We start from the raw sequence: 22,608 nt of genomic DNA, 5'->3' as shown, positions 1-22,608 counted from the left end.
GGATTATCAGGGAGATTAGCTAAATGGGTGATAGAACATAGTGAATATGATATTACTTATCAGCCACGAACAGCCATAAAGTCACAGTACTAGCAGATTTTAGTTCAAGTTTACTTCCTGAAGCTGAAAATGAGGTACGGGCGTTTATCGGATCTAATGTGGGGACTTGGACATTATACACTAATGGGTCCTCAACTATAAAAGGAGCAGGTTTGGGTATTGTTTTAATTTCACCTTAGGGGGGAATTATTAGGCAAGCAATAAAATGCTACCCTACAGATATTAATTCAAATTGTCAGATGTTAATTTTAGCAAAACAATACCAGAAGGAACTTTAAATAACTAGTCTCAGGAGATGTGAACAACCAGTCAATAATAACACAGAGACATTTAACAAAAGAATTGACAGCATAACTCACCAGATCCTTGTTGTATAAGACATTACAATACAAAGGAGAAGAAAGATTTTCAATTTGGGAAAGACAACAATTTGAAGAAGATAGCTGTACATTTAATGAGTAAAAAATGCCACTGTGAAGTGTTAAAGAAAAGAATCAGTATTTGATGGATGTCTTGCATCAAAAGCTTTCGCTGAAGCTTTTACTTCCATCGAAGCCTCTATTATCTTTCTTCGTCCTCCTACTCATCTCCATTTCCTTGCTCAGTTGGCCTTCACAATTTGATCCAGACGGATGCAAGCCATACTCACTTGTTGGATTACTGTACTGATCAGTGCTGCCATATTCTTGGCTTGCAAGTGCTAACTTCCTAAATTTCTTCATATCATCACTGTATTGGGAAGCATCATAATCCGAACTTCCGTATGAACTGTACACTGTGCTGTGTCCAGGTCTAATCCCTTCATTGAGATCGGACAATGACATATCCCCTTCTAAAGCTCTGACAACCTGCTCAATTTCAAAGTTTTAGCTTAGCATTTTTGCATCTGGACAAGGACATTGGACCTAATGTTTTAATAGCACCTTAGCTAGTATATTGAGTTCACTGAACATGGTTTTAGTTACGTTAATTCCAAATACCTCAGGTAGTAAGAAGTTGAGATATCTTAAAACTTCAAAAGATGGCTGTATCATTACTAGATGAAACTTTCTCAGTGCATGCCAGGATAAGAGCTGTACTAATTGACTGCTGAGAACAAACTCTTTCAGAAAAAAATTATTTTACCTGGCTCATTCGCGGTCGACGCTTTGCTGAATGGCGAACAGAAGAAGCAGCACAAGCAACCATCCGAACCATCTCATTATGGCTATAATCATTTTCCAACCGTCGATCAACAAGTGTATCAAACTTTTCATCTTCAAGTGCTCGTGTCAACAAAGGTCTTGCCTGTAACAGGCAAGGAGATCAGTAACTTTTCTTCAATGATAAAAAAAAACTAATGACACTGTGAGAAGAAGTTTGGATATATATTGATTGGATGTATATTCTTCAACACGCTAATATAAGTACCTACCCAGTCCACCAAACTGTCATCCATGGATGATTGACTAGAGCCAACGGGGCGTCGTCCAGTTAACAACTCTAGAAGCATTACTCCAAAGGAGTACACATCTGATTTTTCTGAAAGCTTCCCAGAAGAAGCATATTCTGGAGCCAAATATCTAGAGTCAACACAAAAAGCAAAATACAGTTAGACTCTAATTGGTAAAAATGAAAGAAGAAAAAAAACATTAAAATTGTTAACACGGATATTAATTGGGAATGTCAATAACATGCAATCGGAGATTAAATATCAACTCCATTTGCAAATAGAGATTTGTCTTGGAAGTCAGAGAGTAAGCAGCATACAAGTTGAAAGAATCTAAAATCTTACCCAAAAGTTCCCATCACTCTGGTAGAAACATGAGTGTTAAAATCAGAAGTGATCTTTGCAAGTCCAAAATCTGCAACCTGATAGACAAACAGGGTTTATTTATTAGTGCAGAAACGAAAACAAGACGCTGGATTCCAGATCAGTTTCTGTCATGTATGTCAAACTAGTAACGGAATATAGTTTCTTATGGTGAATTTAACTTCTCGTGTATTATCTGACAAGAGGGGTTGCTCTGATGGTAAACAACCCCCACTTCCAACCGAGAGGTTGTGAGTTCGAGTCTCCCCAAGAGCAAGGTGGGAAGTTCTTGGAGGGAAGGATGCCGGGGGTCTATTTGGAAACAGTCTCTCTACCCTAGGGTAGGGGTAAGGTCTGCGTACACACTACCCTCCTCAGACCCCACTAAGTGGGATTATACTGGGTTGTTGTTGTTGCTGTTGTTGTGTATTATCTGTACTTTATGAAATATCCACCGGAACGTACTCTCGGTAATAATACGATAACATAGACCCAAGCAAATGAAGTTCTAGTCATATTCTGGTCATGTATGCTGAAGTCTGTACCTTTGCCTCAAAGTTAAAGTCAATAAGTATATTAGCTGTCTTGATTTCACGATGTATGATTTTAGGTTGGCCTGTGATGTGAAGGAAAAGACTTCATTTAGGGTACAGAACTAATCTGACACAAAAGCCAATAAGGATTTATCAAATGATTTAACAAGAAAACTGTTAAACCAAGAGAGTAAGAAAAACGTACAATCTTCATGCAAGTATGCCAGTCCTTTGGCAGACCCTAGAGCAATCTTCAATCGTGCTGGCCAATCCAATGTAGGCCTTCCCTTTTCTGAAATTATAAGCATTTGAAGGCATATTTAGCTAAGATTGAATCAGGCAGGTTATGTTTTTTGATAGAAAAAGGTTGTATGTTTAATTTACCATGTAAATGGAATTCCAATGTGTTGTTTGGAACAAATTCGTAGACAAGCATCCTCTGAGATCCAGTGATACAGTATCCGACAAGAGAGACAAGATGTCTATGATGTACACGGCTAATGATCTCAACCTCAGCCTGAAATTCACGCTCGCCCTGTCTACTTCCAGCCTTAAGCTGTTTAATAGCAACCACTTTGCCATTAGGAAGGAGTCCTCTATACACATAACCAAAACCACCTTGTCCAAGAAGGTTTGCATTTGAGAAGCCATCAGTTGCCCGTGCCAATTCCTCATATGTGAATGTGCTCTGAGGGAAACCTAACGCCATTTCAGGAGAAGGCGGTGGGAGTGGGTTTTCAGATCCAGAATAATTCGATGATGCTCCACTACTGCTCATGTAAGGCAGGGGCTGAGGAGGAAGTAGAGAGTGTGGAGGCCGTGCTGCCCCTGCCGGTGGTGGAGATGGTTTCAGGGGAACTGAAACAAAATGATCTCCAGGTAATGGAGCATTTTGCTGCCAGTGAGAGTCAGCTGCAAAATAAGACTAACATCAGTCTTAAAGTGATATGATAATGAAGTCCGACAACAGTAAAAACATCAACCTACCTGTACATTGACTGTAATACTACATATATTAAAAATCGAAGAAAACACGTTCCCCATATTCAATTTTTTCAAACTTAAAAAGTAAAAGAACAATTGTATAATTTATGATTCTCAACCCATATAATATTCAGACAATTAATAGAGCGATGGTATAACAAAAATTTGGTAAATTTTTTGGTGAATAAAAAATGTCTGTACAACGAAAATCAAATAATTTGAATTTTGAACAAAAGATTGCACCTTTGATCGGCAATGGTGGTGGAGGTGGATTATAGTAATCTATTGGTCTCTTCCTCTTTCTCTTGCACTATATGATTATCAAAGCCAGCACCGCCAGAATCACAAGACCCCCTATGGCTATTCCCACCACTGCTCCTGTCGGTATTCCTGAAGACCCTCCACCTGACGGCGGCGATGACGACGCCGGCGTTGAGGGCCCTCCTCCACTAGGTAGGGGTGGGCATATCTCGGTCGGAACCGAACTAACCGACCGAATCGAATTTTTTTTTTTTATTTCGGTTTCGGTTATTCGGTCGATTTCGGTTTAAAATTTTAAAATTTCGGTTTTTCGGTTCAGTTAACCGAAAAATCGAATTATTAACATATATGTTCTTTAAGTTATATATAGGCTAAGCCCATAGGTAATAAATTAATACTATTAGGTCAAATCTATCAAAGACTCAACCCAATTAAGTAAGTCCATCAACTTTCCAATCTTAAAGACTTTCAGTCTATTAAAACTTCCATAGCATATGTGATAGATACCGGGAGAATTTCACACAGAGTTGTAATTTACACTATGTTTGAATTTTATGATCCATAAAGTGTGCAAAGTTTAGTCTATTTTTTTTCTCTATAAACACAATATTTCCAACAATTTCGAAGTTTTGGGGAAAATCAACAAATTCGTCAGTCGTATTATTACATAGAAGGAGTCCAATATGATAATGTTCAAACCGAAAACCGAACCGAAATAACCGAACCGAAATTAGAATAACCGAACTGAACCGAACTTATTTCAGTTCGGTTTCGATTACTACTTTTACAAAACCGAAAACCGAATAACCGAACCGAATTTCTTCAAACCGAACCGAACCGACCGAATGCCCACCCCTACCACTAGGTGATGGCTGAGACCCTCCTGACCTAGAAGGTGTTGAATGAGAGTGTCACGAATGGAGACAACATTGGGCCAATCCAGGAAGCTGAAGTACAAGTTGATCCACCAAGTGGGCCTAGAAGTTTGCCCAGAAGAAGTAAGAGGGGTCGAATACCAGCCCAAAGGCTAGATGATTATGTATGGGGGCATTTGCATCTATACCCGCTTTTTGTGTCACGTTTTAACTTATGTTCGCTTTGCAAAAAAAATTGCAAGCGTACCTGCTTTTTCGCATAACTTCAGCATACGGGGCTGAAGTAGCAAAGGTAATCGCGCAAAATTTCAGCATTCTAGTAGCCGGGCCTGAAGTTCAGCTCTAGAGCTGAAGTTTTTGTTTTGTAACTGTCGAACTTCAGCTCTAGAGCTGAAGTTTTTGTTTGTAACTGGCGAAGTTTTTGTTTGTAAGCTTCAGCTCTAGAGCTGAAATTTTTATTTTTTAACTATCGAACTTCATCTCTAGAGCTGAAATTTTTTGTTTGTAACTGGGGAACTTCAGCTCTAGAGCTGAAGTTTTTATCTTTTTAACTAGGGAACTTCAGCTCTAGAGCTGAAGTTTTTATTTTTTTTAACTGGCGAAGAGCTGAAGTTCCAAGACTGCAATTGCATAGTTATAACTCACCAGTGATATCCATGAGTGCGTGGAAGATAAGAAATGACTGGACAAGAAAATATACAGCACTATTAGCATGGGAAAACGTATGGTATCCAAAATCTGCTAGGGGTTTCAATTTTATTGCTCTGATTGGATGTGCATTGACTTCTTTTTCATTCGTCACTGTTGCTTTTTGTTAATAAACTGGTCCAGACCAACCAAGGCAACAATGTTACCACAAGGTACATCCTCAACAGTTTCCTGCTTCTTACTCATCCAGATAAGAGTTCACACTGACGAAGAAAACAAGTTACACTAGAAAAGCAACACGAGAAGCCTAGATTTCTGGCACTTTTGTACAGAGATGTATTAGTGGTTTTAACTATAGTCAAACTTATACATAGCTGTAACGGATTTCTTGCAGAAAAGGGAGAAGGAGAAGTTTGAGAAAGAAGAGGTGGATATAACTTTGAGGAGGAGAAGGAGGAGGAGAAAGGGAGCTGAAGTTGTTTAAAAAGTGGGTACAAGTTAAAAGTTTTTAAAAAATGGGTATAGGTTAAATGGGGGCGACCAAATAGGACGCCCCGTGCATTTTTTACTTATGTATGGGATACTGGCTAATTAGGAGAACTTGTTGTCCAATACATATCTCAGGAGGGGACCAGTTAGTAGTATATTAATAGAGGAATGGAGACAGAGTAGAGCGGGCAAGAGTTTGTTAGAATATTTCCCTTCCTCTGTCTGTGGCTCTATCCTCCCACTATTTTTTCTTTCTGTCATTGTCATTTCCATTCCAGTGTTTGTTGGTATTTTCCTCTCAACTTGTATTATATTTTTATCATCAGAAATCAAAGCCCATTTTGTTTGATTAGTCTGTTTGTCAGATCATAACATTTGGTGCTTTCATTGACTTCATCTACCATGGTAGATACAAAGCTTTCTGCTGGTACATCATCGGAGCCGGTGATGGATCCTTCGTCCGCTAGCTCACCAGCAGTGGTCGAATTCCGTGTTGTGGTCGAAGACAACCAGCGTTTCATGAAAGAAATGTTCGCTCAAATGGCGGCTCTCACAACCCAAATCCGGCTTCCCACCGGTGAAGCTCCTCAAAAGCGACCAGCTGAGATAACCTTACCTCCTGACAAGGTAGGGCATCACCACCCCACGTTACGCCATAAACCCGCTCCTGTTGAGATAAGCCGTTTTGATGGCGAAAACCCAGCAACTTGGATTTTTCAGGTGGAGCGCTACTTTGATTTTTATCGCATTGCCGATGATGAAAAACTCACTATCGCTTCGTTTTACCTTGACGGAGAGGCTAGAGATTGGTACCGATGGCTTCATAGGAACCGGCAATTGGTAGATCGGGGCCACTTTGATGAGAAGTTGCTCATTTGCTTTAAGAAGCGTATGGTTCTGGGTCCAGCCGGTCGACTATCAAAGCTACTGCAAACTTCGACGGTAGCAGAGTTTCAGTCACGTTTTGAAGCTCTATCCACTGAAACGGTGTCATTGCCTGAAGAATTTATGGTTGAATGTTTTTTGTCTGGGCTCCGCCCAGATATTCAGTCGGCAGTCGTGGCACATGAGCCCACTATGCTAGAGCGGACCATATTTTTGGCCCATATCCAAGAGCAGTGCATAGCTTATGAAAAAGGCCCTGCAACCCCTACGCCCAACTATACCTAATATGCAAATAAGCCCACTTATAACAAATCACCCCCTCTGTTACCAACACCATCTCCCACAACTCTAATTTTACAGTCCGCCCCAGCTAGATCTCCGGCGACACGCCTTCCAATAAAACTCTTATCTTCCGCTGAAACTCAACAAAAATGCCGAAAAGGGCTTTGTTTCTATTGTGATGAACGGTACACCCCTGTCCATAAGTGTAAAACGCAACCCCAACTTCTTCTTCTTGATGAGAGCCCATCCGAGCTCAGTGCCTCATCGGACACGTTCGTCTCAGACGATGTTATCGTCGAGGAACTTCAATGTCTCGAAGTTCAATCACACTCTGCGATTTCCTATCATGCTTTAGCTGGTGGCAATTCACCAACCACTCTCCGCTTCACTTGGTCCATTAATGGATCACCTGTTCAAACACTTATTGATGGGGGGAGTACTCATAACTTCATTCAGCCTCGAGCCGCCAAATTTTTGAACTTTCAGTGGAACCTACACCCTGTTTCTCTGCGGTGGTGGGAAGTGGGCAGCGGCTTAAATGTGAAGGGGTGGTTCAAGTTGTACCCTTGGTGATTCAAGGCTATTCTTTGGTACTAGATCTTTACCTTCTATCCTTCTATGGAGCAGATGTGGTACTCAGAGTTTCATGGTTGGAGACTTTAGGTCCGGTGCTTACGAACTATAAGACTCGCCAATTTGAGTTCTCGTGGGAAGGGGCACAGTATAGCTGGTTAGGAGATTCGTCCATTGATGTTCAACCAGTACAGTTCCAGACTATTTGTAGGTTGACTGAGGTGGATGGCATCACATGTTACTATCGCCTAGAGCTGGTTCGAGATCACAAGCCAGCGACACCTTTATACCCAGCTGATTTGACAACTGTGTTGCAACGATTTAAGGATGTGTTTTGCAAACCACATGGACTTCCCCCATCTAGAGCTCAGGATCATGCCATCATTTACAACCTCAAGCAGGGCCTGTGAATGTGAAACCTTATCGCTACCCCTATTTCCAAAAGCAGGTGATGGAACAATTGGTGCCTGACATGATGAAGGAAGGGATAGTTCGACTCAGCTTTAGTCCCTTCTCTTCTCCAGTGTTACTAGTCAAGAAAAAGGATGGCACTTGGCCTTTTTTTGTACTATCGCGCGCTCAATGCTATCACGGTGAAAGACAAGTTTCCAATGCCCACAATCGATGAGCTGTTTGGCGAACTTCATGGAGCTCGCTATTTTTCAAAGTTGGACCTGTTGTCTGGTTACCATCAAATTAGAATTAAGCTCGAGGATGTGGAGAAAACTGCTTTTAGGACTCATGAAGGCCATTACGAATTCTTAGTAATGCCTTTCGGATTGTCTAATGCGCCCTCGACCTTTCAAGCTATCATGAACTCTTTATTTCGGCCTCATCTCCGTCGGTTCGTTTTTGTATTCTTCGACGATATCTTGGTTTACAGTGGATCGTGGAAATTACATTTGGAACACCAAGCCACTGTTCTGCAGTTGCTCAAGGACCACAAATTGGTAGCAAAGGAGGCTAAGAGTTTATTTGGGCAAAAGAAGATCGATTACTTGGGCCATGTAGTTTCGGAGAAGGGGCTATCAGTTGATCCAACCAAAATTCAAGCCATTTTACAATGGCCAGTTCCACAAAATGTAAAGGAGGTTCGTAGTTTTTTGGGACTTGCCGGTTATTATCGCCGGTTTATCCGCCAATATGCTTCTATCTCTAGCCCTATAACGGATTTGCTGTGAAAGGAACCGTTCAAGTGGACTGATCAAACCCAAGAGGCATTTTGAAATTCTCAAGAAGGCATTAGGCCCTGCTCCAGTTCTTTCTCTGCCCGACTTCTCATTGGAATTCCATATTGAAACAGATGCTTCTAGGTCGGGAATTTGGGTTGTGCTATCTCAGCGAAGCCACCCAATAGCTTACTATAGCCATAAACTTTGTCCGCACGTGCGAAATGCTTCAACCTATCACCGAGAAATGTTCACAATAACGCAGGCAGTCAGTAAATGGAGGTAATACCTGCTGGGTAGGTGTTTTATCATCTACACTGACCAACAGGCTTTGAAAAATTTGACTAATCAGGTGATACAGACTCCAGAGCAGCAGCAATGCCTTAGCAAATTAGTGGGATATGATTTCAAGATTCTCTATAAGCCAGGGAAGCATAATATAGCGGCTGATGCTTTATACCGCATGCCTGAGGCTTCTTTTCTAGCCTTGTCTGGTTAAAATTTCGACATCATTACCGTATTACAACAGGCTAACCAGAAACATCCAAAATTATTGGAGATTCAGAAATAACTCCAGATGAGTCCAACAGCTATCACAGACTATATCTTCCGTGATGGCTTACTGCTATTTCGAGGACGCTTAGTCTTGCCATCTGATTCTCCTTTGCGAGTACAATTGTTGGAAGAATTTCATTCCTCCCCTATTGGAGGACATGCTGGGGTTTATCGGACTTTCCATCGCCTCTCATCTAATTTCTTTTGGAAGGGAATGCGCAAGGATGTCCAAACCTTCGTGTCTTCATGCCAAGTATGCCAGCAGATAAAGGACTTGTATCGGCAACCAGCAGGCTTGTTGCAACCTCTTCCCGTGCCGGACTTGGTATTTGAAGATATCACCATGGACTTTATTACCTTCTTACCTAGCTCGAAGGGAAAGGAAACCATTATGACGGTGGTGGACCGATTGTCAAAATATGCACATTTTGTAGCCATTCCTTCACCTTCACGGCCCAGACTGTGGCAACAACTTTTGTGGCAGAAATCATAAGACTTCATGGACCCCAAAGGTAATCGTGACAGATAGAGATTCCCGGTTCATGAATTCATTTTGGAAAGAGATTCATCGGCTTCAAGGCACACCTTATCAATGAGTACGGCCTATCACCCACAAACCGATGGCCAGTCAGAGGCTTTAAACAAATGTGTCGAGCAATATTTGTGTTGCTTTGTAGTGGACAGCCCACATGAATAGTCTCCCCTCTTGCCCTGAGCTGAGTACTGGTATAATGCAGCCTACCAGACTTCGGCGAGGATGACACCCTTTCAAGCATTATACGGGTGTGAACCTCCAACTCTGGTTCGCTATGCATTGGGTTCTAGTTCAAATGACTCATTGAGCAGTACATGCTGCAAAGGGATGCAGTAATGGATCTGTTAAAGTATAATCTTGCTAAGGCACAATAGAAGATGAAAGAGTTTGCATATAAAAAGCACAACTTTGTGGAGTTCTCTGAGGATGATTGGGTTTTTGTAAAATTGAAACCATACAGACAAAACTCCCTACAATTGCAGAAACATCAGAAACTTGGGCGTCGCTTCTTTGGACCCATTAAGGTGCTCAGGAGAATCGGTGAGGTCGCTTACAAATTGGATTTACCAGATGAGGCCAAGATTCATCTGGTTTTTCATGTCTCTATGCTGCGCAAATGTATAGGATTGCCTGAAAATCATATTACCCCATTGCAATTGTTCGATGCACCACAAACGAACCTTGAGGGCAAGGTTCAATCTGGAGATGAGGGTATTGTCACGAATGGAGACAACATTGGGCCAATCCAGGAAGCTGAAGTACTAGTTGATCCACCAAGTGGGCCTAGAAGTTTGCCCAGAAGAAGTAAGAGGGGTCGAATACCATCCCAAAGGCTAGATGATTATGTATGGGATGCGGGCTAATTAGGAGAACTTGTTGTCCAAGACATATCTCATGAGGGGACCAGTTAGTAGTATATTAATAGAGGAATGGAGACAGAGTAGAGTGGGCAAGAGTTTGTTAGAATATTTCCCTTCCTCTGTATGTGGCTCTATCCTCCCACTATCTTTTCTTTCTATCATTGTCATTTCCATTCCAGTGTTTGTTGGTATTTTCTTTTCAACTTGTATTGCATTTTTATCATCAGAAATCAAAGTCCATTTTGTTTTCTTAGTCTGTTTATCAGATCATAACAGAGAGTCTACGCTCGTCGGCGGTGAAGGCAAAGAACCGGAATTAGGAGGAGAAGGGTTGGTGGAGGTAGGAGATTCATATGGCGGAAAACCAGAGGCGGCCGGAGGCGGAGTTATCGCAAGGGGTGTTGGGAATGAAGGACGAGCTTGAGCTGGAGGGGCCGGTGGTGGTAGTGATGGAGATGAAGCAGCAGCAGGAGGAGGAGCTGTTGTGTTAGTAGACAGCGCAGGAGGCGACGGTGGCCCCGGAGTGGACATTTTCCAGAGAGCCCTTTATTATTATAGAAATAAAACAAAAACACAAGCGCGCAACAAATGCAAATATATAAACTTGGATAATATGAAATATGTTGCTGGCAAAGTTTGCTTTATCCTTTGCTTCTCTCTGTAGATATTTACTGGTAGCAGTTAGGATTGAAAGATGTAGATTTTTATAAGCTACTGCTACTCAGGGCGGATTTCGGGGCAGAACGGTTCACTCGCTAGAAAAAGTTACACTATACATATAAAGCAATTCCTTTTATCTCTACTACCATTGCTACTGCAATGCTATATTATGTTGATGGAGACTGGGGATCATGTTCGTGTGGGGCAGAACTCAGAAGGAGAATGATCGGACAGGTTGGAACAGAATGGGACCCACGTGTTACACCCCTGTCCGCGGATTTACCTGCTCCCATATGTCTAATCCTTCTTAGAGTAGATTTTAAGTGAGGCTACAGTGATTGAATGAACATGAATTGGCGCCCGTCGGTTTCAATTCATGCAGGGATGTTTGATTGAACACAATTTAAGAAAAAAAATAATATTAGCATCTGTGACTTTAAATATATTATACAGTTAGGAGTCGTTTGGTAGAGTGTACAAGAATAATGCTAAATAAGGTGTATTAGTAATGCAGGAATTAATAATACATGAGTTAGTAATGCAAGTATTAGCTATGCAGAGATTATTTATTATCCATTGTTTGGTGCGGTGTATAAAAAATTAAAATTCATTGCATATTTTTAAGAAAATTATGTGTTTACAAAAATGCCCTCCATATTCTTTAGTTTTAAGGGACTTTAAGGATAATTTTGCATTTAATCATACTAATGCATGCATTAGTAGCCTTGGTATTGCTAATACCATGGTTTGCTATGCATTAGCTATACGTAGGATAATACCAAATAGGGTGTATATTGTTATACATATGTTGAAAAAGTGTACCAAACAAGGTTTTACTAATACACAAAGTTAATGCATGCATTATTTTCCCTAATGTACTCTGATGATAGGCTATAATTATGTATTTTAGTCGCTTATTTCACTCAAATTTACTGCACTTTAATTGAGTTTGAGCTTTAATCGCTAGTGTCTTGCACTAATTGTATGTTTTATGCCTTGTATGAGTGATTCCGAGCTATGTAGATGTTATGGAATGAATTCAAATGATTTGAAGCTTTGAAGTCTGAGTAAAAGCTCGAGGATTTAGGCCGGGATCGTGTTCGGGGGTCAACGGATGATAGTTAGAACAAACGAAGAATCGAGTAGGCATATTGTGCACTATCTAGTAAAATGTGCATAACCTTTTTCTCAAAACTCCATTTAGGCTCCACAATATATGATTGGAAAGCTAACTCAAAGGGCTACAACTTTTATGATTTACGTTTTTCCAAATTCCAAATGGAACAGCGTGAAAGACGCGCAGCCGCACTCAGGCCACGCTTGTCAGGCAAAATACTGGGCAATATGCACGGTCACGAGCGCGGCCGCGCTAGTCAAACCTGGGAAAAGTGTTTTTCCATCTAGGAGAAGGTATAAGTGTTTGGGCTCGACCCTACTTGGTATATATACATGGGAAAACGGTATTTTGACAACTTTTGACATACTTTTGACAATTTAGACCTAAGGAGGCTAAGGAGACCGGGAATTCGACCTAAGGAGGCAAGAACACATTAGGAGCAAGGCGAAGAATTCGTCCACAAATTTTTCACTTCCTTCTTCCTATTTTCATTGTTGGTTATGAATTTGAGTATTGTGTTTTCATATACTTTTATGAATAGTTAATTTGTTGTGATGACCCAAAATGTCATCTTTTAAATTAAATAATCATCTCGGTATTTTAAGACCTTGAAAAGCGCTATCAATAATTCCTCGACTTGCATACACAGTCCGTATAATTTTTCGGAAGATTTTTATGTAAAAAAAATGGATTAAATTGTGAACTAGAGCTTTAAAGCTCAATTGAGTTGACTTCGGTCAACATTCTGAGCAAACGAACCCGGATAAAAGTTTTGACCATTCCGGTAGTTTCGTATCATGATTTGGAACTTGGTCATATGCCCGAAATCGAATTCGGAGGTCCCTAGATCAAATTATCGCCATTTAACGGAATGTAGAAATCTAAGGCTAAAGATTTCTTAAGTTTGACCGGAGATTTGACTTTTGAGAAAAGACCCCGGAATGGAATTTTGATGATTCCAATAGTTTCGTATGGTGATTTTGGACTTAGGCACATGTTCGGATTTGGATTTGAAAGTCTGTAGGATAATTCGGCGCATTTTGGCGAAAGTTGGAAAATAGAAGATTTTTGAAAAGTTTGACCGAGGGTTGACTTTTTGATATCGGGGTCAGAATCCAGCTCTGAAAATTTTCATAGCTTCGTTATGTCATTTATGACTTGTATGCAAAATTTGAAGTCATTCGGACTTGATTTGATAGGATTTTGCATCGAATATAGAAGTTGAACGTTCTTAGATTCATTAGGCTTGAATTGGGGTGTGATGCACGGTTTTAGCATTTTATGATGTGATTTGAGGTTTCGACTAAGTTCCTATGATGTTTTAGGACTTTTTGGTGTATTTTGTTGAGGTCCCGAGGGTCTCGGGTGGATTTCGGAAGGTTAACGGATCAATTTGGACTTGTATTTATCTGCTGAAATTTTCTGGGCAGTTTCTACATTTTTCGCACGTGTGAACAGTGACCGCACCTGCGTGAAAAGTATCCATGTACAGTAGCGTGTACAGTATCCATGAACATTATCCATGAACAGTATCCATGAACAAAACCATGAATAGTACCCGTGAACAGTCCCCGAAATTTTCTGGACAGATTTAACTCTAGCAGTCCGGGTTTTGGGTCAATTTTTTGACTTCAAAACTCGGATTTTGGCAATTTGAGCGAGAAATCACGGGAATACTTGAGGCAAGTCCCTTGTGATCATTATTAGTCAATATTATTAAATTATCATTGAATATCCCAGCTAGATTATGTGTTTTTGAGGTGTAAATCGGGAATTTGGGCCTAGGGATTTGAAAATAAGATTTGATGATTTGGAGGCCGAATTGTTGTCGGATTTTGGTAAAATTTGTATGATTGGACTCGTGGTTGGATGGGGGTTCATATTCCGTAATTTTTGTCGGGTTCCGAGACGTTGGCCCCACGGGCAAATTTTTAGTGCAATTTTGAATTTTTTATGGAAAATGTAGAATTTCATGTGGAATTAATTCCTATATTTTTATTGACTGAATTGAATTATTGTGGCTAGATTCAAGGCATTTAGAGGTCGATTTGAGAGGCAAAGGCATTTCAGAGTAGAAGTTTTGCTCGGATTGAGGTAAGTAACGGTTATAAATCTGGTCCTGAGGGTATTAAACCCTGGACATTGTGTTGTATGACTATTTTGGAGGTGATGCACATGCTAGGTAACGGGCGTGTGGGCGTGCACCATAGGGATTGTGACTTGGTCCGTCTCGCGAGACTGTGGAATTAATTGGCCTACTGTTTAATACATGTTCCCTTTGTTTTCATAGAAATTGACTATACTTCATGTTAGAAATCATGTTTAGGCCTTATGTGATCACTGTTGAGACCTGCGAGGTTGTGTACTTATTGAATTAGCTGCTAATTATTGTTTTGTACTCAGTCATAGCTTTTCTTGCTTATTATGCCTCTGTCTCTTGTTGTTCGTTGTTGATACATGACATTACCTCTATTTGGGCTGTTTATATGATTTTTGAGAGCCAGAGAGACTGGAGAGATTGATGACTGAGTGAGGCCAAGGGCCTGATCTGTGAGGATATTAAGGGATCAGGCTGCAAGCTGCAGCATGTTGTTACTGATTTATGACTGAGTGAGGCCGAGGGCCTGATCTATGAGGATATTTATGGGATCGGGTTGCACGCCGCATCATGTTATTACTGATTTATGATTGAGTGAGGCCGAGTGTCACGACCCGGATTTTCCACCCTCGAGAGTCGTGATGGTGCCTACTAATGGGATCTAGGCAAGCCAAACCTTAACTACCTACTACACTTTCATATTGCTTCATTTTAACAAACACGAGGAGATAACATGATAACAGCGGAATTTTAAGTAAATAAGCAGAAGTCAACAGTTATAAAACTTAAAACTACATCTATTACAACTTTTAAACTTTAATTACCCCAAAATCTGGTGTCACAGTATCACAGTTTGTCTAAGAGTTACTACATACAAGGTCTGAAGAAATAACAGCACATCGTTTCTGAAGTATGAAAAATGAAACAGGAGATAGAGATAGAGGGAGACGCCAGGGCCTACGGACCCATGCAGGTCTACCTTGGGTCTACGAGTGGACTGAAGGAAGCCCTCCAACTACTGTCCGAAAGCGGCTCCGGGATCTGCGCACAGTGCAGAGTGTAGTATCAGCACAACCGACCCCATGTACTGGTAAGTGCCTGGCCTAACCCCGGCGAAGTAGTGACGAGGCTAGGACCAGACTCCAGATAAACCTGTGCAGTTATATAACATATTGCAGAAAAGTAACAATTAATAAGCAATTAAAGCTGGGGAAGGGGAACATGCTTCGGGGGTAACTGACAAAACAAAATAACAAGAAATAATAAGGAAGCTAACAATATAACTTCTAATACAGATAAAGAAAAGTAAAGACAACTTTCACTTATAGTTCCCATCTTGTTGCAGGCGTGCAACCCGATCCCATTTCTCATATCTTGTGGTAGGCGTACCACCCGCTCCCATTTCATCATATCTTGTGGTAGGCGTACCACCCGCTCCCATTTCATAATATCTTGTGGTAGGCGTAGCACACGCTCCCATTTCATAATATCTTGTGGTAGGCGTACCACCCACTCCCATTTTATTATTTTGTGGTAGGCGTACCACCCGCTCCCATTTCATAATATCTTGTGGTAGGCGTACCATCCGCTCCCATTTTATTATCTTGTGGTAGGCATACCACCCGCTTCCATTTCATTATCTTGTGGTAGGCGTACCACCCGCTCTCATTTCACAGTTCATCACACAATCACAAGAAATCCCGGCAAGGGAACAAAAGCAATATAATAATCTCCCGGCAAGGGAACAAAAGCAATATAATAATCTCCCGGCAAGGGAACAACAATATCGAAATAGTCATCCCGGCAAGGGAGAATCAGCTATAACCAATCTCACTTAGCTGGTACTCAGTTCAATTAATGGAAATGATCAACCATAGAAGATCATTCATTAAAGCATACAAGGTGTCATTCAAGAACATAACAACTTTCAATTTAAGACCCACGGTCATGCTTGACACCAACGTATAGATACTTGTCACCATGTCTATATGTCGTACTCAATAAGAAGCAAGTAGCAAGTATAACTCAACTCCTAATCCCTCAAGCTAGGGTTAGACCAAACACTTACCTCGATGCCTTGAACACCACTGAAGCCTCAAGTATAGCTTTACCCCTCGATTCCACCACCAATCGGCTCGAATCTAGTCACAAGTTACTTAATTACATCAATAAGTGCTAAATGAATCAACCCCAATGCATGAAAAATGAGTTTTCCAAGGTTTTACCCAAAAGTCAAAAATCACCTCCGGGCCCACATGGTTGAAACCCGAGGTTCGGACCAAAACCCGATTACCCATTCCCCCACGAATCCAAATATATAACTTGTTTTGAAATCGGACCTCAAATTGAGGTCCAAATTCCCAATTTTAGAAAAATCTAGGTTCTACCAAAACACCCAATTTTGCCCATGAAAATCTTTGATTTGAAGTTGAAATCATGTTAAAAGATGTTAAGGAGTGAAGAAAATGAGTTAGAAATCACTTACCAACGTTTTGGAGAAGAAAGGTTGTTTGAAAAATCGCCTCTTATGTTTTTGGGGTTTTGAAAAGTGAAAAATAACTAAAATTCCCGTTTATTTATACCCCTCTCAGAACCCCCTGTGCGGACCGCATCAAATGGACCGCGGCCGCACAGGCCTCCCTGAAGACCTGCAGTTCAGCACCCTGTGCGGATCGCACAAAGGCGACTGAGGCCGCACAGCCTCCACCGCGCTCCGCACAAAGATGACCACGGCCGCGCTGGCCCTTCCGCGGCCACACGCGATTTCTCGCGGACCTCACTAAAGGGTTCAGAGACCTGCAACTTCCTGGACCTGCAACATCTGACTTTCTAAGCCTAAGGCATCCCGGAACCTACTCGAAACTCACCCGAGCCCTCGAAACTCCAACCCAAGTATACATACAACCTCAAAAACATCATACGGACATATTCGTGTAATCAAAATACCAAAATAACATCGCGAGCATCGAATTAAACCTCGAGATCAATGAAATTTCTCAAAACTCTTTTAAACATCAAATTTCTCAATTAAGGTCCGGATCGCGTCAAACAATGTCTGTTTTTAACCAGATTTCACAGGAATGACTCAAGTCATATATAAGACTTGTACCGGGCACCGAAACCAAAATACGGGCCCGATACCATTGCTTTCTAATCAGTTTTCATTTCAAATTTCCTTAAACAATTTCTGAAAATAATTTCACTTAAAAATTCATTTCTCGGACTTAGGACCTCGAAATTCGATTTCGGGCATACGCCCAAGTCCCATATTTTCCTACGGACCCTCCGAGACTATCAAATAATGGATCCGGGTCCGTTTACCCAAAATATTGATCGAAGTCAAATTTATTCATTTTAACATCAAAACTTAGCATTTTTCACAGAGTTTCATATTTAAGCTTTCCGACTATGCGTCCGGAATGCGCATGCAAAATTGAGGTGACTCTAATGAGGTTTTCAAGGCCTCGGAGACACATAAATCAACTGAAAGCAAGTGATGACCCTTTGGGTCATCACACCGAGGGCCTGAGTGATTTATGCCACGAGGTGGCTTGTTAAAGCTCTTGGGCTGAAGGAGCCCCTCCGGAGTCTGTACACTCCTCCACTGAGAGCAGGTACCTATTGAGTGCGAGTGCCGAGTGCTGAGCAACTGGGAGGAATGAGTGAATGTGAGGAATGAATGATTGTGAGGTTGGAGTTAATGGGAGGACAAAGTGACTGTTATTCTGAGAAAATACATTTACTTCATTACTGTTGCATCGCAGATGTCATATCACTGTTTTGAAAATTATTGGAAGATATTATTTACTGCTCAGTCAATTTGATATCTAGTTTATTGAGTATGTACTGATGTGACTTAAACTGTTAAATTGAAAGTATGACTACTCTTATTTGAAAGTTATTGAGATAACTGTATTTGCATAGCTCGTCACTACTTCTCAGTTCCTTATTTATTTATGTTACTTACTGAGTTGGTGTACTCATGTTACCCCATGTACCTCGTGTACAGATCTAGACACTTCTGGTCACGGCGGTTGCTGATTGAGGAGTCAGACTCAGGAGACTATTGAGGTAGTTGCATGGCGTTCGCTGACCTTGACTCCCCTTTCCTTTTATGTTGTACTGTACTATATTTCCAGACAGTGTTTTATCAGTCGGATGTTGTTATCATTTAGATGCTCATGCACTCAGTGACACCGAGTTTTGGGGATGGATTGTTTAGTATTTTTGGAGTTATATTCTGTTCTAAAAGGTTTTATTTAATGTTAACTACTTCCGTCTTTATTTAAAAGTTCTACTGTGTTGAGATGTTGAGTTGAGGCTTGCCTTGTACCACGATAGCAGCCATTACGACGGGTGAGATTTTGGGTCGTGACAAGTTGGTATCAGAGCACTATGTTACATAGGTCTCACGAGTCATGAGCAGGTTTAGTAGAGTCTTGCGGATCGGTACAGAGACGTCTGTACTTATCTTCGAGAGGCTGCAGAACCCTTTAGGAAATTCCACATTCTTGAATTCTTATCATGCGACATTGATTAAACTTGAAGCATAATTCCTTGAATTCCTTCCACGCATTCATGTGCGCACATGAGCGCTCAATATCTACTGTACATCGACAGCTTGTGATTCCTAGATGAGGTGCTAGATGTGATTTCTATGTATGATGTTGGGCCAGTCTGGAGGACTTGAGGCCAGGTTTTGTCTGTGGCTTGAGTACTGAGATTTCGATTGTGTGAACACGTGCATTTGGGACGTATATGTCAGTTTGTGTCTTTACTGGTGGGATTTATGACTGGATGACTAGGGGTAAGTATGATTTGATTGCGAGATGTGTTCAAATTGTTCGAATGTGACGGGAAGAGTTTGCTGAGGATGTAGCAAGGATTATTAGGTGTTTGACTTCTGTCTTGAATTGGTATATGGCCTCGAGCTATGGGTGTATTGAAGGACCTCTCGTGTAGTTAGTTGTGGAGCGGAGTAAATCTTCATATTGTGTTATGAGTTCAGACTCAGAGGGAGATTAAGTGATTGTGTAATTGTTATGATTATGGAAGAGTATAGAGAGATACCAGTTTGAGGCTAAGCAAGTGGATTATCTTCTGCGGGATGTCCTAAAGTTTGTGTGATCCTTCTGTTGTTGGTTGGCAGTCCTCTTTTACCAGTGAAATATACGTGTTGCAATTTGAGTTTGGATCGGTTATAAGAGTGGGCTTGACTGTTACGAGGGTGAATGCAAGATTTACAAATGGTTTGAGGAATTAGATGGGTTGTGTTGCATGAGCTTATGAACGATTTAGCTTAATCTCATCCAGTTGGGGCAGCTCAACCAGTTATTGCGGCACAGGCCGATGACAGGTCTACCTTGTCTTTTGAGGCTTTGCTGAGATAGGATAAGTTTACCTAGCTATTTCCAGTCCATTTTAGTTGTACACCTTCTGAGGACCCACAGGATTTTCTGAACAGCTGCCATGAAGTATTGCAGAATATGGGAATAGTTGAAAGAAATAGGGGTTAATTTTACTGTGTTCAGATGACGGGTTCCGCCAAGAGATGGTGGAAAGATTAGGTATTTACTAGACCCTTTATAGTTCCGTCTGAAGATGCGGACGTATTGAGAAGATCACCCAGTGAATCATGTAAGGGTGCAATGGACCTTGACATCTGGTTGATTTATATGAGTTACAAATGTCAACATTGTGGATTATCGGATGTTGTGACCCATGACTTCACGCCAAATGGGGATGTCTACTATCAATGAATGGATCGAATGGTCATGTGTTATATTAGTTTTGACCTGAAATATATATATATGGTACTGAAAGGCTCCCCAATAATTTACACATATTTAAGGCCTGAGACATGCAGGGGATAAGGTTGGGACTTGCGGTATGTCTGCCTCTTTAATTATCCACTACTTCAGTATCAAAGGAGTTAGAAAAACAACCTTAAATTTATTGAAGGTCTATATATATATATATATATATATATATATATATATATATGGTACTGAAAGGCTCCCCAATAATTTACACATATTTAAGGCCTGAGACATGCAGGGGATAAGGTTGGGACTTGCGGTATGTCTGCCTCTTTAATTATCCAATACTTCAGTATCAAAGGAGTTAGAAAAACAGCCTTAAATTTCCGCTTAGTGTGGATAGTGTGGAAGTCAAGGTTGCAGATTTTGGGGTGCTTTAGAGGAAGTATAGTGGTTGATGATCTTCTGGACTATGTAGTTCGTGCCAAGATTTATCTTGATGGAGCTATACTTTTGTCATTATTGTGCATAATTAGGGGAAAGAGATACGTCAAAGAAGAATCGAAGAGTATATGAATAAATAGGTTAGCTCAGCAATGTTAAGCCAACATAGCAAAAGAAGAAATTAGCCGCCGGTGTTTGTGGCAAGCCTATGAAGAGGGCTGACTAGCCAATGCAACACCACCTACTCAGCTTAGTTCTCAGAAATATTTTTGAAGGAGTTTGTCTACCGGATTCTCTGTAATATGTGGTATATGTGGTCTGAACGGTTGTGTTAGGTCACCATGACAGTGTCAGAATATGTCATCAGGTTCAATAAGTTAGCTGTCATACTCCTACTTTGGTTCCTAATCTAGAGGGCGAGTCCACAGACTCATTAAAGGACTCAATTATGATCTTGAAATTTAGTAAAACCTGGGAAGCTACAGGTTGATGCTTCATTTCGGCTAGTGGTAGAAATTGCCAAAATGTTAGAATATGTTCTGGATGAGGAAAAGAGGAAACTAAAACGACCAAGAGGTCTCGAGGTTTCAAAGGATTCAGCGGATTCTACTCTGCAACTACAAATCATTATGACAGGGGCTCGGGTAGCTGGCCAGCCCAGTCAATATATCTGATTACTCAGGGTGCTCCAGTAAGTTCTTTTAATGCACTACCGACACAAGGTTTATATAATGGTTAATACAGTTATCTAGCATAGACTCAGTATGAGCAACTGAACCCTCAAAGGGATTGTTATGAATGTGGTAGTACTATGCACATCATGGTAAAATTGTCCTAGACATGGGAGAAACATAATTTTTAAAAGCACTCAGGCTACATGCCTCATTGCAGTTACTACTCCACTTAAATGACTAGTGAGAGGTAGGGGTCAGGATGTTAGAGGTGGAGGTGAGACTCCTAGATGTGGAGACCCAGCCCGTTAATATATTTTCTATGGTATGGCTGAGGTCACAACACCAGATGGTGTCATTACAAGTACGGTCTTGAATTATTATATGGTAATAATTTTCTTAACTTGATTCGGTTCTGAGTATCGAGGCAAGAACACATTAGGAGCAACCTAGGAGCAAGAACACATTACGCTGACCTTGACTCTCCTTTCCTTTCATGTTGTACTGTTCTATATTTCCAGACAATGTTTTATCAGTCGGATGTTATTATCATTTAGATGGTAAAATTGTCCTAGACATGGGAGAAACATAATTTTTAAAAGCACTCAGGCTACACGCCTCATTGCAGTTACTACTCCACTTAAATGACTAGTGAGAGATAGGGGTCAGGATGTTAGAGGTGGAGGTGAGACTCCTAGATGTGGAGACCCAGCCCGTTAATATATTTTCTATGGTATGGCTGAGGTCACAACACCAGATGGTGTCATTACAAGTACGGTCTTGAATTATTATAAGGTAATAATTTTCTTAACTTGATTCGGTTCTGAGTATCGAGGCTAGAACACATTAGGAGCAACCTAGGAGCAAGAACACATTTCGCTGACCTTGACTTTCCTTTCCTTTCATGTTGTACTGTTCTATATTTCCAGACAGTATTTTATCAGTCGGATGTTATTATCATTTAGATGCTCATGCACTCAGTGACATCGGATTTTGGGGATGGATTGTTTAGTACTTTTGGAGTTATATTCTATTCTAAAAGGTTTTATTTAATATTAACTGCTTCCGCCTTTATTTAAAAGTTCTACTGTGTTGATATGTTGAGTTGAGGCTTGCTTGTACCACGATAGGCGCCATCACGACGGGTGAGATTTTGGGTCGTGACATTTGTTATCTAGGGTTTTGATGGAACTTTTTGTAGGATAAATTCTCGTTATGTTTTTATATAATTGAGTCATAGTATTTTCTCTATTTGTTCAACTATATTATTCTTTTGGTTGATTGAAGGGCCCTCAATTAGCTGTGCCTATTTAGTATGTATTAGTCGGGAGAGAGTGCATATTCAGGTAGTTGTTGAA

General features: G+C 40.8%; 1 pseudogene; it reads right to left on the bottom strand.

Moving 5' to 3' along the window:
- Positions 1–402: 402 nt before the first annotated feature.
- LOC107813301 (proline-rich receptor-like protein kinase PERK15) lies at positions 403–11,032 on the bottom strand (annotated as a pseudogene).
- Between the last annotated feature and the right edge of the window lie 11,576 nt (positions 11,033–22,608).

This window comes from Nicotiana tabacum, chromosome 11 (assembly GCF_000715075.1).
Source record: "Nicotiana tabacum cultivar K326 chromosome 11, ASM71507v2, whole genome shotgun sequence".
In the NCBI taxonomy this organism is placed as follows: Eukaryota; Viridiplantae; Streptophyta; class Magnoliopsida; order Solanales; family Solanaceae; genus Nicotiana; species Nicotiana tabacum.
This window is presented reverse-complemented; position numbering and strand designations above follow the sequence as displayed.